The sequence below is a fragment of the Theropithecus gelada genome, chromosome 4 (assembly GCF_003255815.1).
Source record: "Theropithecus gelada isolate Dixy chromosome 4, Tgel_1.0, whole genome shotgun sequence".
In the NCBI taxonomy this organism is placed as follows: domain Eukaryota; kingdom Metazoa; phylum Chordata; class Mammalia; order Primates; family Cercopithecidae; genus Theropithecus; species Theropithecus gelada.
The window spans coordinates 138,366,507-138,373,018 of record NC_037671.1 but is presented as its reverse complement, the minus strand read 5'-3'; the positions used below and the strand labels follow the sequence as shown (position 1 = coordinate 138,373,018).

General features: G+C 35.3%; 1 pseudogene; it reads left to right on the top strand.

The window, feature by feature from the left end:
• Window positions 1–3,782: 3,782 nt before the first annotated feature.
• LOC112624049 lies at window positions 3,783–3,936 on the top strand (annotated as a pseudogene).
• The last annotated feature ends 2,576 nt before the right edge of the window (window positions 3,937–6,512 follow it).

Sequence of the window (6,512 nt, the reverse complement as noted above, 5' to 3'; positions counted from 1 at the left end):
AGACCAGCCTGGCCAACATGGTGAAACCCTATCTCTACTAAAAATTACAAAAATTAGCCGGGCGTGGTGGTGGGAGCATGTAGTCCCAGCTACTCAGGAGGCTGAGGCAGAGAGAATTGCTTGAACCCGGGTGTCGGAAGTTGCAGTGAGCTGAGATCGTGCCACTGCACTCCAGCCTGGGTGACTCTGTCTCAGAAATAAATAAATAAACAAATAAATAATAACGCAAGTATTTCATTTATTAAAATACCTGCATTTATGATTGTACCTTAGTCTATTGGACTTTAGTAAGATAGAGATTTAGTCCATTGGTTGACAGTAAATTATATATATAAAATATTATATATAATTTATATATTATATATATAAACTTAAATGTGTGTGGTACTGTTATTTTATTAGGCAAGATGATAGCTATATTGTGTCAAAATAAGGTGCACCCCACAGCATTAGTATACAGAATAGGGTCACTAAGATGAATGGACTTCAAATAAAGGGGCAAATAAAATGTATGCCTTTCACTTATTTATAAAAAACCTACAGTAAAGGAGAATCAAGAGACCATAAAAAGATGATGTACCATTGGCAATTTTACAGGTATCTTCTTTTCCTTAGCATCATATCAATTGGTCCATTGTTATTCAAATCATATTCAAATAGTCCAAAAATGTCAGTTTAGGATTGGAAACAATTAAAGGCTGGGTACATATCAGATGAAGTTTTCAGCATTATAATTAAATGAAGGCAATATTTGTCATATGGAACAAAGGAACTGTCTAGTAATAAAATTTACACCAACTTCTAAACAATGAACTTACGCGTGCATGCTATTTGGTGATTCCTTGATAACATATCTAAGTATGAAGTTAGGTGCATTAAGCTAGCAAAGGAAAAAAGTTTATTTATAACAGCACTGTAGGCAGAGGTCTTTCAAAGTGCAAAGATACCATCTTCCCTTCCCAGGGAGCAAATGCTTTGCACAGATGCTCTACAAATATCAAGCACAAGGAACCTGGGTTTTAATTACAAAGTAAAATATCATTTCAAAATTGCATAATTGGTGGTTGCCTTTTGCAATGCAATGAACATAAGGGAACCTGACATTAAATGTTTGATGTGTTGCCATGACATTTTCTTAAATTTTATTTTATGCTGCTTTTAAGCTGCAAACTATGTTAAATTTGAATTCTTTAAAGGGTGGGTTAACAGAATTATACAGTTAAAAAACCTAGCTCTGATGTTGGAATGCCTATGTTCACAAATTGTACAGTTCAGATTTTAGAAAAAAAGTAAATATAGAAGTAAAGACATAATGGGGTCTTTGTGTTCTCCTTACAGTAGTGACATGTTTTCCTGGAGATAGAGGCCATTTAGTCAGGGAGGGATGTCTCTAGCTTTCCCTTTGAGAAAAGGGAAAAATAATAGAATGAGGAAAATACAGTGGCAGTCAGTGCCCACCACATTTGAATGTTCAGGCCATTGAAATTGAGAGAAAAATGTCACAGACACTGTGTGGTTACAGAGATGCTGGAAGGAACAGTGGTAGGACTGGTGTTGCTCTAGTTTTCTCTATTCCAGAAAATGTCTTCAACCATTATATATATACTGTTTGCCCGGTATGCACTAGAGTATATACTATTTGCTCAGCAGGGTTTGACTTCAAGAAGTCATCTATTCTATCTGTAAGAGCAAAGGACAATTAGATGTGGAATATTTTTCGTCATAGTAATGTAGTGAAACAATATAAATAAATATATGTATTTATTTTAATTGAATTTAATTTTATTTAGAGACAAGGTCTTGCTCTGTCACCCAGGTTGGAGTGCGGTGGCACAATCGTGTCTCACTGTAGCCTCAACCTCCGGCGCCCGATTGATTCTCCCACCTCAGCCTCCTGAGTAGTGAGATACAGGCACCTGCCACCATGCCTGGCTGATTTTTGTACTATTTTTGTAGAGACAGTGTCTTACTATGTTGTCTGGCTGGTCTCAAACTCCTGGACTCAAGCAATCTGCCTGTCTTTGTCTCCCAAAGTGCTGAGATTACAGGCATGAACCAACATGTCCGGCCCTATATATATATAAATATATATATCTTTCATATTTATATATTATATATAAATATATATATCTTTCATATTTATATATTATATATAAATATATATATCTTTAATATTTATATATTATATATAAATATATATCTTTAATATTTATATATTATATAATATATCTTTAATATTTATATATTATATATAACATATATAAATAAATTAGAGATGAGGTCTCAGTATGTTTCTCAGACTGATCCTGAACTTCTGGGCTTCAGTGATCCTCTAGCCTGGGCCCTCCAAGGTGCTGGCATTACTGGCATGAGCCACCATGCTTGGTTGAAAATAAATGATGAATGAGGAAAATAGAAAGCCTTGGGTTGCTAAACCATTTATTCTCTTTTAAGACACCTACTAACTCATACAGGAAGACGCCTTCTTGGGTGGATACCACATATTTTGAATGCTTCCCCACTTTTGACTGCTTAATGTTCATATTGAAATAAGCATTGTCAGGAAGGCTGAGAATGAAGTGGAGCCCAAGGAAGTGGTTCACAGCCCTGCACAGGTAGCATCCCCGTATTTTACTAAACATGAGCATATCTTACTCAGTTACATTTTGGGGTCTGTTCCTCTGCCCCAAATGGACATTTTTTGTTTGTTTCAATGTCATTATTGGAATGTCATTATTGTCAAATAACAGAAGTAGGACCACCTATATACACAAACAACCTGTATTTCTGGTATTTTCCTTCATTTTAGAAATATGCATAAAAATCATTGTAAGCACAGAAAGACCAAGACTCACTAGACTAATGACAGAAGCTCAAGGACGACATTCAAATTTTCCCTTCTCTCCTTTAAAATGATGATTTCATTACAAATTTAAAATATCAAATTATTTCTGTTAACATTACTGATAATACTACTTGCCTTTATGAAGCAATACATACGCAAGATATTGATGAAGAAGCACTTCTGTTAACTGTTCTATAGGAAGTTGAAAGACTTTCTCCCACAGTTGTTCAGCTCGAGGGCTAGAACTCCAGAACTACCTTCTATTTCAGGGTTCTTTTTGCCTGTTGCCATGAAAAAATTTAGCCTGTCTCCATACAAACATTCCCATTTTATATGCCCTTTTAAAATATGATGCTTTAGATACGAAAGTGCACCCAAATCAGGCCCATTATGACATGCATAGAGGTTGAATTAGTATGGAGGCTTCTAATTCAGCCAAACGATTCTTCTTTTTAAAATTATGGCGCTGTTTTTATTAGGTTGATCACCAGAATAATTGATTTGATTTTGTGTATAAGCTGCTTGAAGGAATGCTGCAGATGGACAATTTTAAATACTATAGGCTGGGCGCAGCATCTCGTGCCTGCAATCCCAGTATTTGAGAGGCGGAGGCCAGAGGATCACTTGAGGCCAGGAGTTTGAGACCAGATTGGGCAACAGAGCAAGACCTCATCTATACAAAAAATTTTAAAAAATATATGTGTGTATATATATATATAGCTGGGTATGGTGGCATACGCCTGTAGTCCCAGCTACCTGGGATGCTGAGGTGAAAGGATCACTTGAGCCAGGGAGGTTGAGGCTGCAGTGAGCCATGATTGTACCACTGCAGTCTGACCTGGGTGACAGAGCAAGATCCTGCCTCAAGTGGTCTACATCTATTTTCCAAGAGTGATTGCTGATTCAGTGAAAAATCTATGCTTTAAAAGATGTATCAAAGACTATACTTCCCAGCATCATTCCTATGGTTCATTACTAGAAAAGCTTCTCCAACAGTGTAGAGCACTAGAAGCCAGAAGGAGGAGGTGCAGAGTTCTCTCTTTAGTGTGAAGCCAGCTTTGCTCTTTGGAAAGGAATGCAGTCTGAGTGATTCCATTTTTAATTTAAGAATTTTTTTCTTAAAAAAATACAACAAAGAGAATCAAAACACCAGGTTAATAAGGTGGTGAAGATTCTGAGAGTTGTAGGAGGTGTTGTAATAATCCTAGTTATATTTCTTTCTCATATAAAAATGAAGAAACAGGATTTGTTTTATCAACTCTATAGAAGATTTGTTTAATCTCTTATAGAGAGTAGATATATATTTTTACAATCGGGATTAAAATATTATTTTCAATAATTGGCAGGCTTAATTTGTACTAGAAAGCTAAATTTAGGCCTTAGATAAATGTAGTAAGTATATTTTGCTTAATGTATATTTATGCAGATTTTTCAAAAGTGGTAAGTTGTAGTGCCTTGGTTCAAGGCACTGAAACATGTAAGCAGAAAATCTCATTTTCAGAAATTAAAAAGAAAACTAAGGAGAAAAATCAGTTTATAAAAAGACCACATCAGTTCAAAATGAAGTGAAAATAACAGATATAATAGACTTTGATGTTCACAGAATATACTTATGGGAATTATGAATCAATTTTATTTCCTGTTCTTTATAATAGATTAACAATATATATAGACTTTTACTTTTAATTCCTTATTCATGGTTCTTGGCACATAGTTTAAAAATATTTGCTGTTTTTTAAGTAAAAGAATGAATGACACTATATTGGAGAATAATTCAATCTAGTTTTATTGGTATGATTTAGGCTCACATCTGATTTGCTCTATAGCAGTCATATTATTATATAATTTATCAGCAATAAATGATCATGATTATATATGGGTTCACATTCATAAAACACACATAATATAAAAACCCAGATTGTTTCACTTGACATGGTTTTCAAAGGTTCAGTACAGAACAAATGCCTTTCACCTCTAAAACATCCAACACAGGTGAAAATAATACATTGAAGTTAGTGAGTGAATAGTAGTTATTTCATAGATGATCATGAGTGGGGTTGATACAGAGATTTTAAAAATCTATTGTCTTGTTTTTAAGTTTCACACCAGTAACCCATGTATGCACTTTAACTCCAACAGCTAAATGTTTGGGAATGAGTCCTTATTTATTTCCTTCAGTTCTGCCTAGAATGTTCTTTCCTTCCCTTCTGCCTATCCAAACCCTCAGAACCAATCTAAAATATGACCATCTACAGCCCTGTTTCCATGAGACCTTTAAAATTCTAACCCCAGCACAGTGTTACAACCTTCACTGAGCCCCAGTGTTATTATTATACCTTCTTATATCATTTTGTATATTCTGCCTTTTTACCTGTGTCATTCACCAAACGCTATTATAAGCTGCTTATAACTATTAGCTTTGAGTGATATTCTTACATTCTACTATTTTTAGCAATGTTTTGCATATAACAAATACTTAATAAATATCTGCTGACCTGGGTCAACAGCTGCCTTCCTGCCAATCACAAGATACCATTCAGAATTTTCTTACTGTTGGGAGCTAGTCATCTGTTTGTTGACCTCTTCCTGCTCCACAATAATAAAAATACAGTCTAATAAAGATATTGAGCTCACCTCAGAGCTTTGCTAAGAACTTCAAAAAATTATACACAATAGCTGACATTTATTCATATTTTACTATGTGTCAGACATATCAAGGTCACTGTGCTAAGGCTTTTGTGCTAAGACTTGTATAATCATGATCTCATTTATGTCTCAGAATAATAATTTTGTGTAATACTAGTTTTACTCCTATTGAGATCTTAGAATTATTAAATAACCTGCTTAATGCTACTGAACTCGCTAATGGCAAAGCAAAGACTTAAACCCATGCACATAGCTACTAATTCTATTGTGTCTCTTCAAGTGCCCAAAACCAGTCAAGAAGCAGGAAGAACTGAGTTCTAGAGTTCTTAGTGCATGGTTGAGCAAGTGGTGCATATTGGCCCCTTGATGCTTATTAATTCAATTTATTTATTTCAGACAGAAGTCTTACTATCTTGCCTAGCTGATCTTGAACTCTTGGGCTCAAGTGATCCTTCCAACTCAGCCTTCCAAGTAGCTGGGACTGACTACAGGCTTGCACCACTGCATCGTGTGATGCTTTTTTTTTCTAACCGAATATTGTAAATCCAGTAATATATCTGAAATATTAGGTACATAGAATATTTGCGGAAGTATTAAGTCAGCCATCTAAACAGGGTATTTATCAAAACATAATACCTTAAGTTGAATTTTAGTTTAAGAATTTGTTTCCTTCCATCCTGGTTAACATGGTGAAAACCCGTCTCTACCAAAAATACAAAAAAATTAGCCAGGCATGGTGGCGGGCGCCTGTAGCTACTCTGGAGGCTGAGGCAGGAGAATGGCATGAACCTGGGAGGCGGAGCTTGCAGTGAGCCGAGATCGCGCCACTGCACTCCAGTCTGGGCGACCAGGGAGACCCCGTCAAAAAAAAAAAAAAAAAAAAAAAAAAAGAATTTGTTTCCTTTATATCAAGTGCTATAAATTACAAAGCATTTTCATATATATTATATCTCATTATATTCTTACAACCATTAGGTCACTGGCTATATATTATCTGGCTTTACTGCACAAGATTTGGGTT